The following is a 19,512-nucleotide window of genomic DNA, read 5'->3' as shown; positions in this document are numbered from 1 at the left end:
ATAATTATCTATTGGAATATGAATTAGCTGAGGAAATTGTGAAAGGACCAATGATAGCGTGGGCAAGAAATTTCAGCTATAATATAAGACTGGGAAGAAATCTGGCAGAGAAATCTTACAATAATTAAATCTGTGCCATATAAAGAGGACTTATATAAAATGATATATAGATGGCATCTAGCACCCTCCAGATTACCAAAAATATATCCAACATCCAATCCAGCTTGTTGGAAATGCAAAGGGAATCATGGTGCCTACTTTCATCTCTGGTGGACATGCCCAGTGGTCAAAAATTTTGGATTAGAATCAAAACTTGGTTAGAAGAAATTGTCCAGGGTGGACTGGAGTGGGAACCTGGATTGTATCGTCTGGGTATCATTAGGGAAGGTTATCCCTTCCAAGTAAAATTGATTGTCCATATCCTAACAGCGGCACATATTTCACTGGCTCAATTTTGGAAATCACCTAATATACCACCAATACAATTTATTATTCAAAAAATTTGTGAATGTGCAGAAATGGAAAAACTCACATTAAAATTAAAAGGAAAAGAGGAGGAGGAATTTTACTCGATCTGGAATAAGTGGTACGATTGTCTAGAACATAAAAAATACGAAAAGGGGAATCAAGCGGGGAAAACAAATTTAGGAAACGGATTATGATACATACAATACCAAACAGGAATTGTTAATGTTAGTCTTAGACTCCCTCGTCCTTTAAACAATTAATAGAAGGAATTCACCGGTAAAAATAAATAAGTATAATCCAACAACAAACATTAATAACAGAACATTATGTTTGATAGAACATAAATAACAGAGAACCTATAGGAAGCAAGAAATAACTGCCACATAATATAATTTAGGAAACACTTAACTCACTGTCAAATGTATTAAAGGAAAGCTTAATTAGTTCTAGCACAGAGATTATTGTGACGTTTGTATGAATCTTTGTCTTTTGTGTTTGTAGATTTGTAGATTTTAATTTTTTTCTATTCAATAAAGTTTATTTAAAAAAAACAATGGGTTTGTTTAACAACTGCAGTTTTACTTAACGGCTATGGCGATTCACAAAATAACTGTTGCCAAAGTTGTAAAATCAGGTCAATCACGTGACAACTTTACAACTTTGCAACTTAACAACTGCAACAGCTAGGCTCCACTGAGGTGGCAAGTCCAGGATTACATGTCATAGTAAAGAATGGGAGAAGTAGTTTCAGTCTTACAGGATTTGGTTAATGTGGCCTTGCAAATAAAGAGGGAATGGATGCTCCTTGTCCTTTAGGGCTAACATTGTGATGACCCGGAGTGTAACACAAATGTAATAAAATCCAAAATGTAAATAACTCTCCTTTAATGCCTCCAACTTGGCCCCACTGTTCAATAATTCCCAGTTGGAGATAAAACGTACTCAAAAGTAGTCTTCAAAAGAAAGCAATAGTCTGAACTTAATGAGCAGATAAAGGTGAAATTAAAAAACAAACAAACTACAATGACAAAATTTCCACAAGGGACCAGGATAAGTAATTACCAAATTCAAGGAGATAACAAGGCACAGTCTGTTGGAAGGACACTAACCAAGATAACTTCAGCCCAAAATAAAACATGCTTTGCTTCTGGCAACGCTGTGTTTTAACCGTCTCTCTTATATACTGTTCTCCCCAACTGCAACCAATGAGGGGGATCATGGCCACTTCCTCTCTTGTAAGCCAAGTTGTTTCTTTCTCTGTTCCTCCCTGCGTGTCCTAAGATGAAGAGGCCTGGTTCTTCCTCTGATTGCCCAGCCGACCTCTGCCCTTCCCCAGCCTCCTCCACAACCTCCAGAGCCACACCTCCACTCCCTGTCGGCTGTTCCTCCTCTCCCTCAGAGTCCAACTCTACCAAGGGCATGACATATCCTATGGATCGGGTATTGCAGGCGGCTCCCAGTGACTTCCCAGTCAAGCGAAAGCAAAGAACCTTTTCTCCTTTATTGGTAGTCCTCAACTTACGACCACAATGGAGCCCAACATTTCTGTTGCTGAATGAGGCAGTTGTTAAGTGAATTTTGCCTCATTTCATGACTTTTCTTGCCACAGTTGTTAAGTGAGTCACTGCAGTTGTTAATAACACGGTCGTTCAGTGAATCTAGCTTCCCCGTTGACTTTGCTTGTCAAAAGGTGATGACATGACCAAGGGGCCATCATAACTATGAGTCACTTGCCAAGCATGTGAACTCTGATCATGTGACCAGGGGGATTGCTGCAATGGTTGTAAGTGTGAAAAATGGTCGTGAGTCCCTTTTTTCAGTGCCGTCACTTTGAATGGTCACTAAACAAACTCTTGTAAGTTGAGGACTCCCTGTACTGGGACCTCCCCAGCACCGTGAGTTCCCTTTACTGCTACCTGTCCCAAGATGGGAGTAGCTTCTAATGAAGAGATGGCCACTGCTAAGAATTCTGGGAGTTGAAGTCCACCCATCCAGAAATAGCCCAAGGTTGGGAAAAGTTGTCGTAGTTGGCCACACTTCTCTTGCATGTCTGCCTCAAAACTCTGCAGTTGAGATCCTCCAACCCGAGATGGTAGGCATGAAACCCAGGACCTATACGTGCTGGAGTTACTTTCTCCCACTATGCCTCTCATTGCCCAGAAGATCATTGGTTGCCTTTCCCCCCCTCTTTGGAAGAGCTTTATAGCTCCCGCTGCCTTAAGAAAGTTCAAAACATTCTCAAAGATCCATCTCTTCCTGGGAACCCTTTTTTTGAACTATTACCATCTGGCAGATGGTACAGGATAATAAAAACAAGGGCAAATAGGCTGAAAAACAGCTTCTATCCCAGGGCAGTAGCTCTTTTGAGTTCTATTGTATAGTGCAGTGTTGGTGCGGTGTAGGGGTTTTCAGTTCAATGTGTGGAGTGCAAAGGATGTGTGTTTGTGTTTATTTTCATGGTCATGATGTACCCCAAAGTTGGTGTTTAATTTCATTGTACGAGGTGCAATGACAATAAACTAAATTAAATTAAACTCAACTCTCAAGTTCATAGTCCCTTCCCATTCTGCAGTTGCCCTGAAAGCTAGAGGAGATGTTTTCCTCAACTGGACAGAATCAACTTTATTGGAGAAATATTTATGGAGATGCTTAATCATCCAGGTCATGGTTGTCCCAAAGGTGTTTTTGGAAAAAGCAAGTGGATTTTCATGGGTTTTTTTCCCCCCTTGAAAACGTTTTTACTTCTCATTCAAGAAACCTCTTCATTGCTTTCTTTCTTTTTAACAGTTTATTTATACATTTTCTCTTTGCATAAAGAAGTGCTTTGTGAACAGCATATTGTCTGGATCAGGGGTCTCCAAGCTGCTAGGGTTAAAGTTGCCAAGGTTGGAGACCCCTGGTCTGGATCATTTTGCTTACATAATAATACTTTTCCAGTTCCTAATTTCTATCTCTAGTAAAAGGCGAAAGATTTATACGATCTGAAGAGAAACCAGAGTATCTAATTTCTATCTCTATTATCCAGCCATTGGTAAAACAATGTTTGAAAATGTTCTTTATCTTCTTTTTCTTTTATTTTTAATGTCAGTCTGCCTATTTCTGCCCAATCTATTATTATTTTTTAATTACATCTTCTTCTGTAGGTGTTTCTTCATTCTTCCAGTGCTGTGCAAATACAATTCTTGCTGCTGTTGAAACATGTACTATTAAAAAAATACATTCCCTTTATCATACTTATCTGGTGCTAAATACCTAACAAAATATTTCTGGCTTATCATCTACATGCTGCTTTAACATTTTTGCTTTTCCACATGTCCACCACATGTGGTAATATGTGCCTGATTACATTTCCAACACTTGGCGGACATGTTTTTAAATATCTTTGCTAATCTCGCTGGTGATAGAAACGTCTTCATTTCTGAACTGAACGGAAGAAGCTTCTTGGATGAGACATGAAACATTTTTCAAGGACCCCCCGACCGAAGAAAGTCCGGTTGCCTTATGGAAAAACACCTTTTGGGACACTTTCAGTGGAAGGCTGTTCTTTCAGCTTCCTTGTTGAACAGATAATCCTGGTTCAGCACCCCTCTTTCTTCTGGGGATATTTCCCTTCTCGCTTCCTCGTGGCCGAGTACGACCTGGATAGTCAGAAGCTGGGTTATTCCCTCAACTGACTCACCTGTTAGGAATGCACTCAGGTATGCAAAGGCTCACTTCCCTCCCTAGCGGCTTATCTGTTGCCACATCAACTACTGAAATTTGTCATCCTTGTTTGGCAGTAAAATTTATAGTTACTCTGTCACTAGATGGCTACCTTGATGTCCTATTGTTTGAGAGATGCTTGCCCAACACCTGCAGTATCTTAATTCCTTAGTTATTGTTTTTATGACTGTGAAATCTGGGGAAATTTCTTTTGTTTCCTTTTATTCCTTGAAGTATTTATAATCCACCAGTGGGTTATAATTGCTCAAAGGGAGCCAAATAAATTATTTGCATATTCTCTCAATATTTTGCTCCAGCTCTTGAGTTATGAGAAGGACAGGCCCTGCCTCCTTTTAAACCTTTCTCCCTACACTTTTGGAGTCTTGGTTACTATTGTACCTTTTGCCGGTGTAAAAAATTAGATAAAGTTGCATCTAATTCCCAATAATTGAATGCATCTATATGGTTTTCCTGGGTAGTCAGGTAGTCCTCAACTTACAACAGTTTAGTGACCCTTCAAAGTTACAACAACACTGAAAAAAGTGACTTAGGGCCGTTTTCCACACTTATGACCATTGGAGCATCCCCATGGTCACATGATCAAAAATTAGGTGCTTGGCAACTTATTTATGATGCTTGCAGTGTCCAGGGATCAATGGGATCCTGCTTTGTGACCCCCTGACAAGCAAAATCAATGAGGAAGCTTGATTCACTTAACAGCTGTGTCGCTAACTTAACAACTGGAATGATTCACTTAACAACTGTGGCAAGAAAGGCTATAAAATGGGCAAAAATCACTTAACAATGGTCTCACTTAATGACAGATCTTTTGGGCTCCAATGTAGTCGTAAGTTGAGGGCTACCTGCAATACAGGTGTTGTTTGCCATCACCTTTTTTTCAGGAGATGCTTTTGAATTCCCAATTGATGGTCAATGACCTTGTGGTCTCCTGGTGGTCTCCTTTCCAAGTATATCCAATCTCACTCTAAGCCAGTTTAGGATTTCAAGCCTAGCTAAGTCTTAGCCAGCTCCTGTCACTTAGTGAAAGTATGTCTAAAACAGGCAGGGGTGCAATTCAAAAATCCCAGCAACCGGTTCGCTGCCCAGTTGCTGGGTGGGCATGGCCATGGTGGGTGTGGCCTATGGGAACTTCCGGGAGGGCCGTTTTTCTCCTTCCCAAGGGTCTGGAGGCTTCCCTTGGGCCTCTGGGAGGATGAAAACGGCCTCCCCTGGAAGGCCCGTTTTTTTCCCCCTCCCAGAGCCTCTGTGTGGACCCTGCACTTCTGCATCGAAAATGGGTCATGCGTAGACTCCTGGGAGGGGTGGGAAGGGCAGGGCGGGGCCAGCCGGTTGGTTCAAATACCAGTTCGGCAAACCAGATGCAAATTTAACATCCGGTTCACCCGAACCAGTCCAAACCGGGAGAAAACAGGATGCCTTAACTTTGGCAACCTGAAGATGTATGGACTTCAACTCCCAGAATCCCCCAGCCAGCCAGCTCTTCATTCTTCTGACAATGAATCCTTCAGCTTCAACCATAACAACACAAGAGCAGACAATAGATACAAACTCAAGGTAAACCGCACCAAACTTGATTGCAGGAAATATGACTTCAGCAACGGAGTGGTCAGTGTCTGGAATACTCTACCTGACTCTGGGGTTTCTTCCCCCAACCCCAGAAACTTTAACCTTAGACTGTCTACTATTGACCTCACCCCTTTCCTAAGAGGTCTGTAGGGGGCGTGCATAAGCGCACCAACGTGACTACCGTCCCTGTCCTATCGTTACTTTTATTTTTTATTTTTCTTATATGTATCCATTTCATGTACTCATAACTATGTTTATACTTATACCTGTTATCTTGTAAGCGATCGACAAATCAAATCAATAAATAAATAAACAAACATGCCTGGAATATGCCTAAAAGGAGCCTTTTCTTTCTTATTCTGCTCTTCGATGCAAGGTTTCTGGGTGGTCAGTCATCCAATGATGGAAGGATGAATCATGGTGTATAGGGTGAAGAAGTAGCTATAATAGGATGGGTATCACAGGAATGCAGAAACGTGGACAGAGCCAGTTCCTTTCCATCTTTCTCTGACTGCTAGCCTAACCACCTAAGATGGTGATGATTCAGGAGAAGCCACAGAGGTCTATGGAGGTGACTCAAGAGAACACATAGAGAGACCTTCCGATTGCGGAAGGAAATGTTTTACGCCACCTCAGAAGTGATGCTGTAATAAAACCTACATGACCCATTAGAAGAGCCATTTTAACTGTATCGTGTTTGGTGAATATGTAAAAAAGTTAGAAAGTTCTGGATTCAAATACATGTGAGAATGCAGAGGATTTTAAGACGAACATACAACTGAAATTGGAGGCTTTTCTGTGGGGACTAATAAATGGTTTGGAAAAAAAAAAGCAGCTTTGCTTCTATGGCTGATAACTTCTACTTCTTGTGTCATTTCTGTCGTCGGACGTTGACAATCACGTTGGCAATCCCTATTTTTATCAACAGCCGCACGAAAAAGTGCTTCTGAGTTTTGTCGAAAACAGTTTCTTAGATTTTGAAGCCATGATGTTCTTCTGCCTGGACCTTGTTTGTCTTCAATTTTAGAATAAAGGATTAAGTGAACTATGCCATATTTTTCTCGGTGTCGTATCACATGTCCAAATGTTCTAACTTTTTCTTTTTTATGGTTTTGATGATTTCCCTTGGCTTTCCCAGGCAACTTATCACCTCCTCATTTCTGATTTTGTCAACCCAACTTATATATAACAGCCGCCTGTAAACTGATAACTGCAGTGAGATTATTATTTGTGCAAAGATGGAAAGCCTCAGTATTAAGAAGCCAGGTTGGTCTAGTGCAGGGGTCGCCAACCTTTTGGACCTCAGGGACCCCCAAACTCATCATTTTAAATCCCGCGGACCAGAGACCCTGGGGAAATCCACCCAAAAAGACTGCAGGAAAATCCCCCACTCCATTTTCCTACCGATCGATCGTTCTTTATTTGGGATCACAAGATACCATCTCCAGCTCCGTTCTTGGGGGGGGCAGGGGAGAGACTTTTGGCTTCATGCAAGGAAAGCAGCAGAAGCAGCAGAAGTCTTTCTTTCTCTCCCCCAAACTCCGCCAGAAATGAGTCTTTGTGAGACTTGTCATGCCGGTGCAGCCTCTTGGAACAGGATGCCTTGAAGGGTCCCAAAGATTCGTTTCTGGCGGAGTTTGGGGGACAGAAAGAAAGACTTCTGCTGCTTCTGCTGCTTTCCTTGCATAAAGCCAAAAGCAGAAGAAGAAAGAAGTGGAAAGAAGGAGCCCGGTGGCCAGGCGAGGCTCATGGGACGAGTGGGGCAAGTTCCACCCTTTTCCCCTCCCCTCACTGCCTCATGTTGTTCGCAATGCAAGCGATGCAAGCCTTGTGTTCCTGTGGGCCATGTGGGTGGTGTAGCCTTGTGTTCCCACACAGCCTGGATTAATTGCTTTGGGGGGGACATTTCTCTGCAGACCACCAAAATTTTCTTGCGGACCACCAGTGGTCCCCGGCCCCCTGGTTGGTGACCACTGGTCTAGTGGTTAAGACATCAGGCGAGAAAGCCGAACATCGTAAGTTCGAGTCCCACCTTAGCCATGAAAACCAGCTGCATGTGACTTTGGGCCAGTCATTCTCTCTTGGTCCAACTCACCTCCCAGGATTGCTGCTGTGGAGAAAATTGGAGGAAGGTATGTTGAATATGTCTATCACCTTGAGTTTTTGTAAAAATAATAACGGTGGGATACAAATAAATCAATAAAAATAAAAAAAATGCTCCCAATAGAAGATGCTGAAATGGCCAAATTGACATCCTTGATCAGAGAAAAGACGAAATCTACGTTTACTGCTGACTGAAAGCTTGTAGACTTTTTGTGTGAAACAGGAAAAAAAAGGAACTTGTGATTTATGGTTTTGATAACTACAAAGTATAAATTGTAGGAAAAAAGCAAAGATGTAACCGTAGAACAAGAAGTAAAGTTATAATGGTTACTTATAACTGCTGTAAAGAAAATTGGAAAGCTACTTCCTATTTTTTTTCCTTTGTTTTGTTCTTCCTTTGATCTTCCTCTTTTTTAACTTTACATGAGTTTCTATTAGTCTTCCATCTTCTTTCTAATTTTTTTAAAGGATAGAATTATATTTTTTTTAAAAGCACCGTGACAGTAAAACCTCAGTTGTTTTCATTATGTGTCAGTTCTTTTAATCTTCAAACTGGGCTCCCCCCACCACCGGTACCTCCCAGCAAGTAAAACCAGCCAGAAATTCCAGACATCCAGAGTCTGCTGGGAGGAGTCCATCCTCCCTCCCCCTGCCCCCCCCCTTGACACTCAAGACCGAGCCCTTGGCGGGAAGAGGATGGGTAGGGGGGCTTCAGAACGACGATAGGAAAACTTGCAATTTCCTCATAGCCCATTATGATCTCTTATGCAGTCACCAGATCCAAATTACATCGTTTAGTGGGTATGAATCATTTGCAAAAATGCAAAGTTGCATAAGAAGCTATTTTTAACCTCAGAAGTAGTAAGCTACTTATCTTCAGCATGCTTTTTTGAAGTCACTTCCTTCTGTTTTCTTTTGTCGCTACTTTCCTTCCTTTCCTTCTTCCTTTCATCCCTTCTCGCTTCGCTCCCTTGCTCTTCCCTCCCCTTCCTTCTCCTCCCCCCTCCCCTTTCTCCTGCCCTCCTCTCTCCTACCCTCCCCTTCCCACCACTCTCCCCTCCCTTCTCCTCTTCTCTCCTCCGCTCCACATTTCAATCAACATTTCAGTCTCTGCACTACCCCTTTTTTCTAATGCATTAATTAGTCCCACCAAGTTTCCTGTTTGGTCATTCTGGGTTCTTACTTGAATGATAATCAATCAATATGCTATGATACATTTCACGTCTTTAAATAGGCCACGGTGGCCTAGCGAGGAGGTCTCCAAATTTGGCACCAGCTGGCTGGAGAATTCTGGGAGTTGAAGTCCACAAGTCTTTTAAGTTGCCAAGTTTGGAGGCCCTGGTCTAGCGAGTTCTTTTCCTTTGCTTTTCATTGCTTCTATTTTATTTTTGATTTTTTTGGGGGGGGGGGGGGGAGTGCCCTGTATTGGAAAAGCAGATGATAAACAAATGGATAAACCCTGCACTGCTGATTGTAGACAGCGGCTGGCAATTTTGGGTAGGAAGAACATCACTCTGACTTACATAGCAAAGAAAGCTCTCGCCTAGCAAAGTATGTGAATCTCTCCTATTAATACAAGCATGGAAGTAAATAGATATTGACTCTGGATTTAGGATTTCCAGAATTTTAAGCCAGTCACCACGAACAAGGCCAGCTCTAGCATCTTGATTGTTGGAAACAACCAAGTTTCCACAGTGTAAAACCTTGGTCAGCTTATCTGTTTCTCATACCATATTTTGGATTATAAATGAAAGCCTCCCCACCCCAAAAAAAATCCATTGGCAAGATTAATTTAACATAAAAATTGGCTGCTTTACCTTATTAAATAAATTTCCCTTTTTTTCTTTTTTGCCATGACTGCATCTTCTATAACTTTAATTCTCAACAGTCAGAATCTGTGGCTGTGTTTCTCAACCTTGTCACTTTTGAAATAGGTGGACTTCAACTCCCAGAATTCCTCAGCCGGGTGCCAAGGAATGAGAAACACTGATCAGTGGACGCTTCTGTTGACATCACAGCAGTTCAGCCAATGGCTGAGAAGGTTTCACAGAAAGCTTTCAACCAGTTTTTAAACCTTCTGTCTTCATAAAATTTGCAATTTTGCGAATATATAAATGAACTGTAGGGGACTGGAGACTAAAACATACAATGAACAGTTGCAGGAACTGGGCCTGGCTAGTCTAGTGAAGAGAAGGACCAGGGGAGACAGGAAAGCAGTCTTCCAATATTTGAGGGGCTGCCACAGGGAGGAAGGGGTCAAGCTATTTTCTAAAGCACCTGAAGGCCAGACAAGGAATAATGGATGGAAACTGAACAAGGAGAGATTTAACCTGGAAATAAGGAGAAACTTTCTGACAGTGAGAACAATCAACCAATGGAACAGCTTTGCCTTCGGAAGTTGTGGGAGCGCCATCACTTGAGACTTTCAAGAAGAGATTGGATTCCCATCTGCCAGAAATGGTGTAGGGTTTCCTGTTTGGGCGGGGGGTTGGACTAGATGACCTACAAGGTCCCTTCCAACTCTGGTAATCTGTTATCTGTTATTTGAACTCCAATATTAAGGAGACTTTAAGACATTGCCCCATTATTCATCAGTTCTTCCCTCTTGGCTATTTGTCTCTGTCATATCCCATTATGAGTCGGTCACACCTCATTAATCTTCAAGGAAATTTTTGAACTAAGTCACTTATTAACTATTTCTGGGCTCTAATATCCTTTTCCACTGGAGGGTGGGATAGATCCTGGAAAAAAACTCAAGAGAAAGCTTAGAATCTCTTAGGGTTCATTTCATTCGCCATTATAGCCAGAAACACGTTGTTTTTCTTCACTGAGGCTCCGGGGCAAATACTGTTATTGTTATATTTTCCTCGTTTTGCACTGAAAGAGCAACTCAGTCCTAAACACCAAATGCAAAGAATAAATTTTCCAGCTACACTTCTTTCTCCAACCAACTTTGTACAGGTAACAGATAACAGATAATCAAAGTTAGAAGGGACCTTATAGATCACCGAGTCCAACCCCCTGCCCAAGCGGGAGGCCCTATACCATTTCTGACAAATGGCAGTCCAATCTCCTCTTGTGATCCTTGTTGTCCAACCATCTCGTTTAGTGACCATTCAAAGTGACCATTTTTAACAGCTGTTGAAGCCTTCCCAAAGTCCCGTGATAAAAACGTGGATGCTTGGCAATTGGCATGTATTTATGACAACCGCACTTAAGACTGTTGCAGCATCCCCATCGTCACGTGATCAAAATTCAGGCGCTGGGCAACTGGTTCATATTTATGATGGTTGCCTCAGGTCATGTGATCCCCTTTTGTGACCTTCTGACAAGCTGTTCAACGTTGACATGGATGGCCTCTTTAATGCGGTGCGCCATGTGCAGACCTGTCCATTGGGGAAACAAAACAGCCACTTCATAAATGCATGGCACAACATAGGAGAACAAACACATCAGGACTAGATTCAGCAGTCTACCTGCATTTAAAAGACAAAGGCCACTCTTTGGAAGACAGCAAAGTCCACATTTTGGAGACACTGGTTTGAAAGTGGAGTCCATCCAGAGGCGGTATTCAGCAGGTTTTGACCAGTTCTGGAGAACCGGTAGCAGAAATTTTGAATAGTTCGGAGAACCGGCAAATCCCACCTCTGACTGGCCCCACCCCCATCTATTCTCTGCCTCCTGAGTCCCAGCTGATCGGCTGGGTCTTCTTTTGTTGCCCTGCACAGGAGAATGGAGCTGGAAAGCAGGTTAGTGGGGTGAGGGGGGAATTGAGATTTTGCAGTAACCTTCCCCTGACACACCCACCAAGCCACACCCACAGAACTGGTAGTAAACATTTTTGAATACCACCACTGAGTCCATCTATGTCAAAATTGAGGGGCCCTTTCTCAACCCCTTCTCCCATCATCTATCTCCAGTCTACAACACAGTCCTTTCAGCGGTTCCAAGAAGGCTCCACACCCATTTATACCATTCAGGTGACCTCGAGGACACAGATGACCTTAACAACCCACCGGCTAAAAAGATGCAAATGACCAGCTGTCTGCAAGGAATATAGATCCTTGCATTACCCACCATCCAGTCAGAGCTGAGTAAACTTTTTGGATGAGAAGTGAAATGTCTTCAAAGAAAAACCAGAAACCCCAGCTGCTCCTTTGAAAAAAGCACCTCTGGTATAACGCAGTGCGTCATCTTTTTGGCTGAACATGCTGTTGAATTACATTTCACGATGGTTTGTGGCTTAGTCTATTGTGCAAAGCCATCCAGTTTGTTGCTTCTTCAGGCAAGCAGCTGTGAACAAGCCACGGTTTAGAAGTTTCATAAGCTTACGTGGATGCTAATGTATAAATTGCGTGACAAACCAAAACGGAGACATTTTTCTTTTTCTTTTAACCGGGTGTAAAAGAGAAATGTGATTTCTTTGGTCAGCCTTCTCTAATTTGATACCCCCAGAGCCATTGGGCTGCAAAACCCATAATCCCCAGCTTTTCCTAGCAGCCTTGTAATTCATTTCTAAAAATGAATCGCAATTTAACTTCATATTTGTACATCAGTGTCCCCTAGTGGAGTACAACTGCATACCTCTCATTAGGACCACAACTGAACCCAAAGCTTCCGTTGTTAAACAAGACAGTTGTCAGGTGAGTTTTGTTAGGTGAGTTATGACCTTTCTTGCCCCAGTTATCAAGTGAATCACGGCAGTTGTTAGGTTAGTAACCTGGTTGTTAAGTGAATCTGGCTTCCCCATAGACTTTGCTTGTCAGAAGGTCGCAAAAGCTGATCCCATGACCCCAGGACACTGCAACTGTCATAAATACGGAACAGTTGCCAGATGTCCACATTTATTTTGATCACATGACCATGGGAATCCTGCAGTGGTCGTAAGTATGAAAAACAGGCATAAGTCACTTTGTCCAGTGCCAGTTGTACCTTTGAAGGTCACCAAACCAATGGTTTGTAAGTCAAGGACTACCTATATCTTGGCTGGGTAGAATCTAACATTTTCATCTTGAAATTGAGCTGATTGCTAATTTCTCTGCCAAGGAAATCTGGACAGAAAGATTGAAAGGAGAATTTCTCATATCCATTCTCACAGAGAGATACAATTGAGATCGAGTGAGGTACTACTACCACTCTATAAATCCTAGAGTACTGCATCCAGTTTTGGTAACCACATTATAAAAAAGATGTTGAGGCTCTACAAAAAGTACAGAGAAGAGCAACCAGGATGATTAGGGGACTGGAGACTAAAACATATGAAGAACCGTTACAGGAACTGGGCTTGGCTAGTCTAGTGAAGAGAAGAACCAGGGGAGACAGGATAGCAGTCTTCCAATATTTGAGGGGCTGCCACAGGGAGGAAGGAGTCAAGCTATTTTCTAAAGCACCCGAAGGCCAGACAAGGAATAATGGATGGAAACTGAACAAGGAGAGATTCAACCTAGAAATAAGGAGAAGCTTTCTGACAGGGAGAACAATCAACTAATGGAACAGCTTTGCCTTCGGAAGTTATGGGAGCTTCATCACTTGAGACTTTCAAGAAGAGACTGGACTCCCATCTGTCAGAAATGGTGTAGGGTCTCCTGCTTGGGTGGGTGGGGGGTTGGACTAGATGACCTACAAGGTCCCTTCCAACTCTGATTATCTGTTATCTGTTATCATTCTTAGAGATTCAACAGGAAGGTCAATTTTAGGGGGTTACTACCACCAAGGTGGATGCATGTTCTTCTGTCATCATGATGACTCTCTAGGAAGAAGACTCTTATTTACCAACATCTGGAGGTTTGAGGGAGTGGAACTGTGTGTGAAAGAAGTTCTCAGGAAGGCAGAAAGCAAAAATGTATGGCCAGTGCATGACATAGAAAGTTTCAATTTTTAAAAAACACATGCCTGGTTATTTGGATAGGAAAAAAGGAATTTTTAAATCATTTCACCCCATTCTATTCCCATTTTCTTTCACATCTCCAAGGGCTGCATTCATTGTCTCTGTAGGGCCCTGGGTGGTGTTTGAATTTGATTGTTTTCATGCAGACGTTTCATTACCAAAAAACGTAACATCATCAATGCTCATCTCTGTAACTGAGTCCTAACCTTTTGGATGTTAATATTTATTGTTTTAAAGTCTTATATTGTCACTTTTATCATATTGCAAGCCATCCAGAGTTGCTTGATAAGTGATGAAAGGTTACCTTTATCATTGGAACATTATATTATATTTGATTTGATAGCCAGTACTCAGGTTAAAAAAAAAAGAATTCCAAGTGCTATCAGTTTAACTTTCCATCGAAATTATCTAGTATGCTGAGATTTTGTTTCTCTAATCTAGGATTCTATTTGATTTTCTTTAAAAGGAATGGAAAACACAATGTCTACAGTATATCATATTATACTGAATTATATAATTCTCTTATTCTAGATCTCTTTCACAACCAGCTAACATCTCAAGCACATACTGCCACCTGGTGGCAAAATGTTCACATGACAGCTCCACTCTGCTCTTTCGCACTGCAATAAATTCTCAATTTGACAGATTTGATATTTTGGCTCCTGCAAACTCAGTAGCTGCCTTGCTGAGTTTCCTGGACTCAGACCTTCGTCTCACCCACCCATTTTTGGTCTGGGCAGAGTAGAAAGAGGACTTGCTTTAACATCTGCCTCCTACGTAACATATCACCACGACCATCTAAATGTCAGGTTTGCCTGTTTCAACACAGATTATCCAAAGGGTGAACACATAGAGATGCCCGAATGTGGCAAGTACTAATCATTCTCATGACCTTGAGAAGGTTGAGACATAACTAGTCTCTGTGATTTGGGAAGCCTCAACAAAAGATACAGAGAAGTCCCAAGGCTATGCTGTCTTCAAGCTTCACACAACATTCAGCCAAACATGCCCTGATATCCACCATCATCCCTCAAGATAGGGCTTCAATTCCCACAAATCCTTCACAGAGATACGGAGAAGCCTCAAGGCTCTGCTATCTTCATGACAATCAAGGGTTTAGAGGCGGCCTTCAGATGCCGGTGGTTTGTAGCTTAGAATAAACCACATTCACCCAAAACATGCCCTGATTGTTCCACCGTTGATTATTCCACCAAAAGCAACAGCCACCCGTCCCAAAAGGCAGCCAGTGCAATCCTAGGTTGCATTAACAGAGGGATAAAATCAAGATCACGAGAGAAGTAATGGTACTGCTTTATAAAGCCTTAATAAGATGACACCTGAAATATTGCATCCAATTATTGGTCACCACATTATAAAAAGAGAACAACAAAAAGACGATTAAAATACATGAAGAATGGTTGCAGGAATTGGGTATGGCTAGTCTAGTGAAAAGAAGGACCAAGACAGTGGTGGTATTCTACTGGTTCGGCCCGGTTCTATCGAGCCGATAGCACCAACGAGACCGAAACAGCTCTCTCTGACAGTCTGCTATTGGGCCCACCCGCCCACTTGGGCTCTTGTTCTATCCGTTATGTCCTGCTTCTGAAGCGCAGCTGCTTTGTAATGTATAAGCCCGTGATGGCGAACCTATGGCACGCAGAGCCATTTGTTCCAACATGCAACCCACAGGCAAACTTACCTCACTGCGCATGTGTGCACCTCACTGCTGATTTTTTGGCTGGTATGAAGCCTTTTTTGGCCTCCCAGAGGCTTGAAAAAAGCCTCTGCAAGCTTTGCAGGCCGAATAATAGGCCCGTTTCATTACTTCCTGTAATACCGGAAGTGACTAAACAGGCCTATGTAGAAGCCTTCCTCATGCCTTTGGGAGCCTGAAAATGACCTCAAACTGGCTGAAAATCAGCTGTGAGGTGCAGTGCAGTTAAGGGAGTGGCGGGGAGGGATTGCGTGTGCATGCACAGGGGGTGGAGCACACACATTGCCTTCTGGGTGCTAGCACACTGGCACACGAGCGCACAATTTTTGGCACAGGAGCCCAAAAAGGTTAGCTACCACTGCTGTAAGCCATGGTTTTTGTGTTAATATATGTGAAGCCCTCAGTAAATTACACAGTTCCACAATCCGTAGCTTAGCATGTGTAAACACCCCCTCTCATGTCAATGGCTAGGTTCATACATTAATCCCGGTTTAACATTTTGTAAGCTCAGGTACTTGTGGTCTTATTAAACAGAATATTACTAAACTAGAGGTGATATTTAGCAGGTTCTGACCAGTTCTGGAGAAACAGTAGTGGAAATTTTGAGTAGTTCGAAGAACCGGCAAATCCCACCTCTGACTGGCCCCGCCCCCATCTATTCTCTGCCTCCTGAGTCCCGACTGATTGGCTGGGTCAGTTTTGGTTGCCCTGCACAGGAGAATGGAGCTGGAAAGCAGGTTAGTGGGGTGGGGAGGGAATGGGGATTTTGCAGTATCCTTGACCCTAACCCTGCCATGCCCACCAAGCCATGCAATGCCTACCAAGTCCACAGAACCGGTACTAAAAATATTTGAATCCCACCACTGTACTAAACTGATTAAAACACACTTGGCTGGCTTTCCAGGATAGGTCATGAATCATGGTTTACAGACCAAAATGGCTGGATTCAGAAACCCCATTAAGCCCAAATCAACCTGTTGAGCAATCATACCTGGGCCGCAAAATCCATTATGTGGTATTCTGAGAATTTGCAGTCAGGTAAAGGCAAAGGTGCAAATCTAATTCATCAAACAGTTCCTCTAGGCTTCCACAACTGTGTAATAAGATGGAGTATTCTAAAGATTTTCTAAAAGTTTCAGCTTGTTTGGAAGACAGCCATTTCAAGATACCCCTTCTAAAAAGTCACAACTTTTTTAACCAGAGGGGAGAGGGTTGTTGTTGTTTTTGAGTGACCAAAGGGCGTCCCGTCTTCTATATTACAAAAAAATTAGCCCTAGCATGAAAACAATAAGGTGTACCTTTAGCAGTTCCAAAAAACCAAAATCCCATTTATTCTTTCCTGAATAGAGGTAATCCTCAAATTATGGCCATAATTGAGTTCAAAATTTCCGTTGCTAAAGGAAACAGTTGTTAAATGAGTTCTGCTCCGTTTTACGATCTTTCTTCCCACAGCTGTTAAGTGAATCAGTCCATTGGCTTTGCTTGTCAGAAGGTCATAAAAGTTGATCACATGACCCCAGGACACTGACATCGTCATAAATATGAACCAGTTGCCAAGCACCCAAATTCTGGTCATATGACATGGGGATGCTGCATGGCCATTAAGTGTGAAAAACAGTCACTTTTTTTTACTGCCATTGTTAACTTGGAACAATACTTAAATGAATGGTTATAAGTTGAGGACTGCCTAAAGATGTGCTAATATGGCTTTATCTTTTTAAAACCTAAAAAACAACAACAACCCAAACCCTTTATGCATTTAGCTAGCTTCTTTCCAAATCTTTCGTAACAAGTTTGGGTCATGGTTTTTCTACCAGGGATCGTTTTCCCTCAGAGACAATCTGGTATCTGTGTGTGTGTGTGTGTGTGTGTGTGTGCGCGCGCGCGCGCATGTGCATCAGTGTGCAATCTGTGGGCCTGAAGCAAAGGGGAGAGAAAGGTCAGAGCCAAACATAAGTAGGATACACTTATCCTAGGGGGAATTCTGGGAGTTGAAGTCCACACACCTTCAAGTCACCAAGGTTGAGTTAGACCAACATTTTCGAAGGTGATCCATCTTCCCTTCTGCCTTGGTTTGACTCTCTTTCTCTTTTGTGAGCTACAAGATCAGATACACTCACCTGACATCAGGGTGGGCTTAAAATTTTTTAGCAAAGTGTTCTCTGCCCGGTTGCTTGCTGGGTGTGGCCATCTTGACCATGGCCTAGTCGGCCTCCTGCACAGGGGTGGGATTCAAATTTTTAACAACCAGTTCTGTGGGTGTGGCTGAGGTGGTGGGTGTGGCTTGGTGGTCATGTGACTGGGTGGACATGGCTTGGTGGTCATGTTATCGGCTGGGTGTGGCCAACTCAACATCACTAACATCGAGGCACGCATCTCCTCCCCTGGCCTCTCATGACTGTGGGGATGCTGCAACAGTCGTAAGTGTGAAAAATGGTCATAAGTCACTTTTGCCAGTGCCATTGTAACTTTGAATGGTCACTCCACACAAGCAAAGTACCAGCAAAGGAGGAAAAAAAACTCTGTGAGAAGTTCCTGAGACAGGAAGTCTAGTCCTGCCAAGAATGTAATAAGGGTTAACTGAGAGGTAGTTTCTGTAAGCAAAACCAGAATGTTTCCTTCCTGCCTTCCTTACAGGATTAGTCCAGTAATTTCTTCTAACAACCGGTTCTCCGAACTGCTTAGAATGTTAACCTGTTGTAGCGAATAGGTGCAAACTGGTAGAATCCCACCCCTGCTCCTGCACCACGGGGGGGGGGGGGGCATTTTTCCCCTCCCCGGTCTTTGGAGGCTTTCTTCGAGCCTCCGGGAGGGTGAAAATGGCCCCCCTGGGCTCCAGAAATGGGCCCATTTCCAGCCTTCCCAAATTCTGGGAGGCCCGTGCACCCTGCACTGAACCTGCATCTAAAACAGGCCACGTGGGGATTCCCAGGAGGGGAGGGGTCGATGGGGCCAGCCAGGAGTGGGATTTGGTGGTTCTCTGAACTGTGCAGAATCTTAGCTAGGGTCTCTCCCAAACCCCTGCTAATCCCCAGAAGCCCACCCCTGCCTGACATCCACACTCTGCCCATGCCACATATTTTCCTATTCAATAAGGCCCACAGACCATCCTAAATCTGGAATTGCTCCTTCCTGCTTAATGGGCAACCCATTCAGGCCTACGCCGAAGGAAGACTGAGGCAGACACTTGGCAGAGCTGCCATTATCAGCTCTCTCCTCCTTGGCAGCGTTTGCTTGTTGAACCGTCTTCTTGGGCATCCTTGTTCGCCAGAGTAACCGATACCCTCCGTACTGCAACTATGCCCTCAATGCCTGAATATGAGACAGGAGCACCATCTGCCAGACTGGCTTAAGTTTCTAGGAAATGTTCCCTCTGCTAGACTCAAAAGGGTACAGACTGAGAACACCCGTCTGGGGCTCCGTTACCAGTTGTCCGACATTGCGAAACTGTTGTTTGCTTCTGCTGCTGCATTCTTGCCATAGATCACATTGATTTCCCCTGCCCCAGGGATATTGGTGTCTAAGTAATGGGTTGGCAGGAAGGATAAAGAGTTTCAGCTTCTACGTTCTGAACATAGAACAACTTCAGAACAAGAAGCAATGGATGGAAAGTTTCAGTCCCCCCGATGTAAAAAAAGAGGTTGAGGCTCTAGAAAGGGTGCAGAGACGAGCAACAAAGACGATTAGGGGACTGGAGTCTAAAACACATGAAGAACGGTTGCTGGAATTGGGTATGTCTAGTTTGATGAAAGGAAGGACTAAGGGTGTATGCGTGACATGACAGCAGTATTTCAAAATCTCAGGGGCTGCCACAAAGAAGAGGGAGTCAAGTCCATCTCCAAAGCCACCTGAAGGCAGGACAACAAGCCACGGGTGGAAACTTAATCAAGGAGAGAAGCAACCCAGAACTACGGATAAATTTCCTGACAAAACAATTAATCAGTGGAATAACTTGCCTCCAGAAGTTGTGAATGCTCCAACACTGGAAGTTATTAAGAAGAGATTGGACAACCATTTGTCTGAAATGGCATAGGGTTTCCTGCCTGAGCAG

The 19,512-nt window shown here is 43.1% G+C and overlaps 1 long non-coding RNA gene across 1 annotated transcript in view; it reads right to left on the bottom strand.

The window, feature by feature from the left end:
• Window positions 1–19,512, bottom strand: part of LOC148126775 (uncharacterized) — a 279,119-nt gene that overhangs the window by 233,129 nt on the left and 26,478 nt on the right. The gene's annotated exons all lie outside the window — the stretch shown is intronic.

This window comes from Pseudonaja textilis, chromosome 2, assembly GCF_049901715.1.
Source record: "Pseudonaja textilis isolate UNSWEBS1 chromosome 2, rPseTex1.2, whole genome shotgun sequence".
NCBI lineage: Eukaryota > Metazoa > Chordata > Lepidosauria > Squamata > Elapidae > Pseudonaja > Pseudonaja textilis.
The sequence above is the reverse complement of the archived record's forward strand: the minus strand, read 5'-3'. Positions and strand labels throughout refer to the sequence as shown.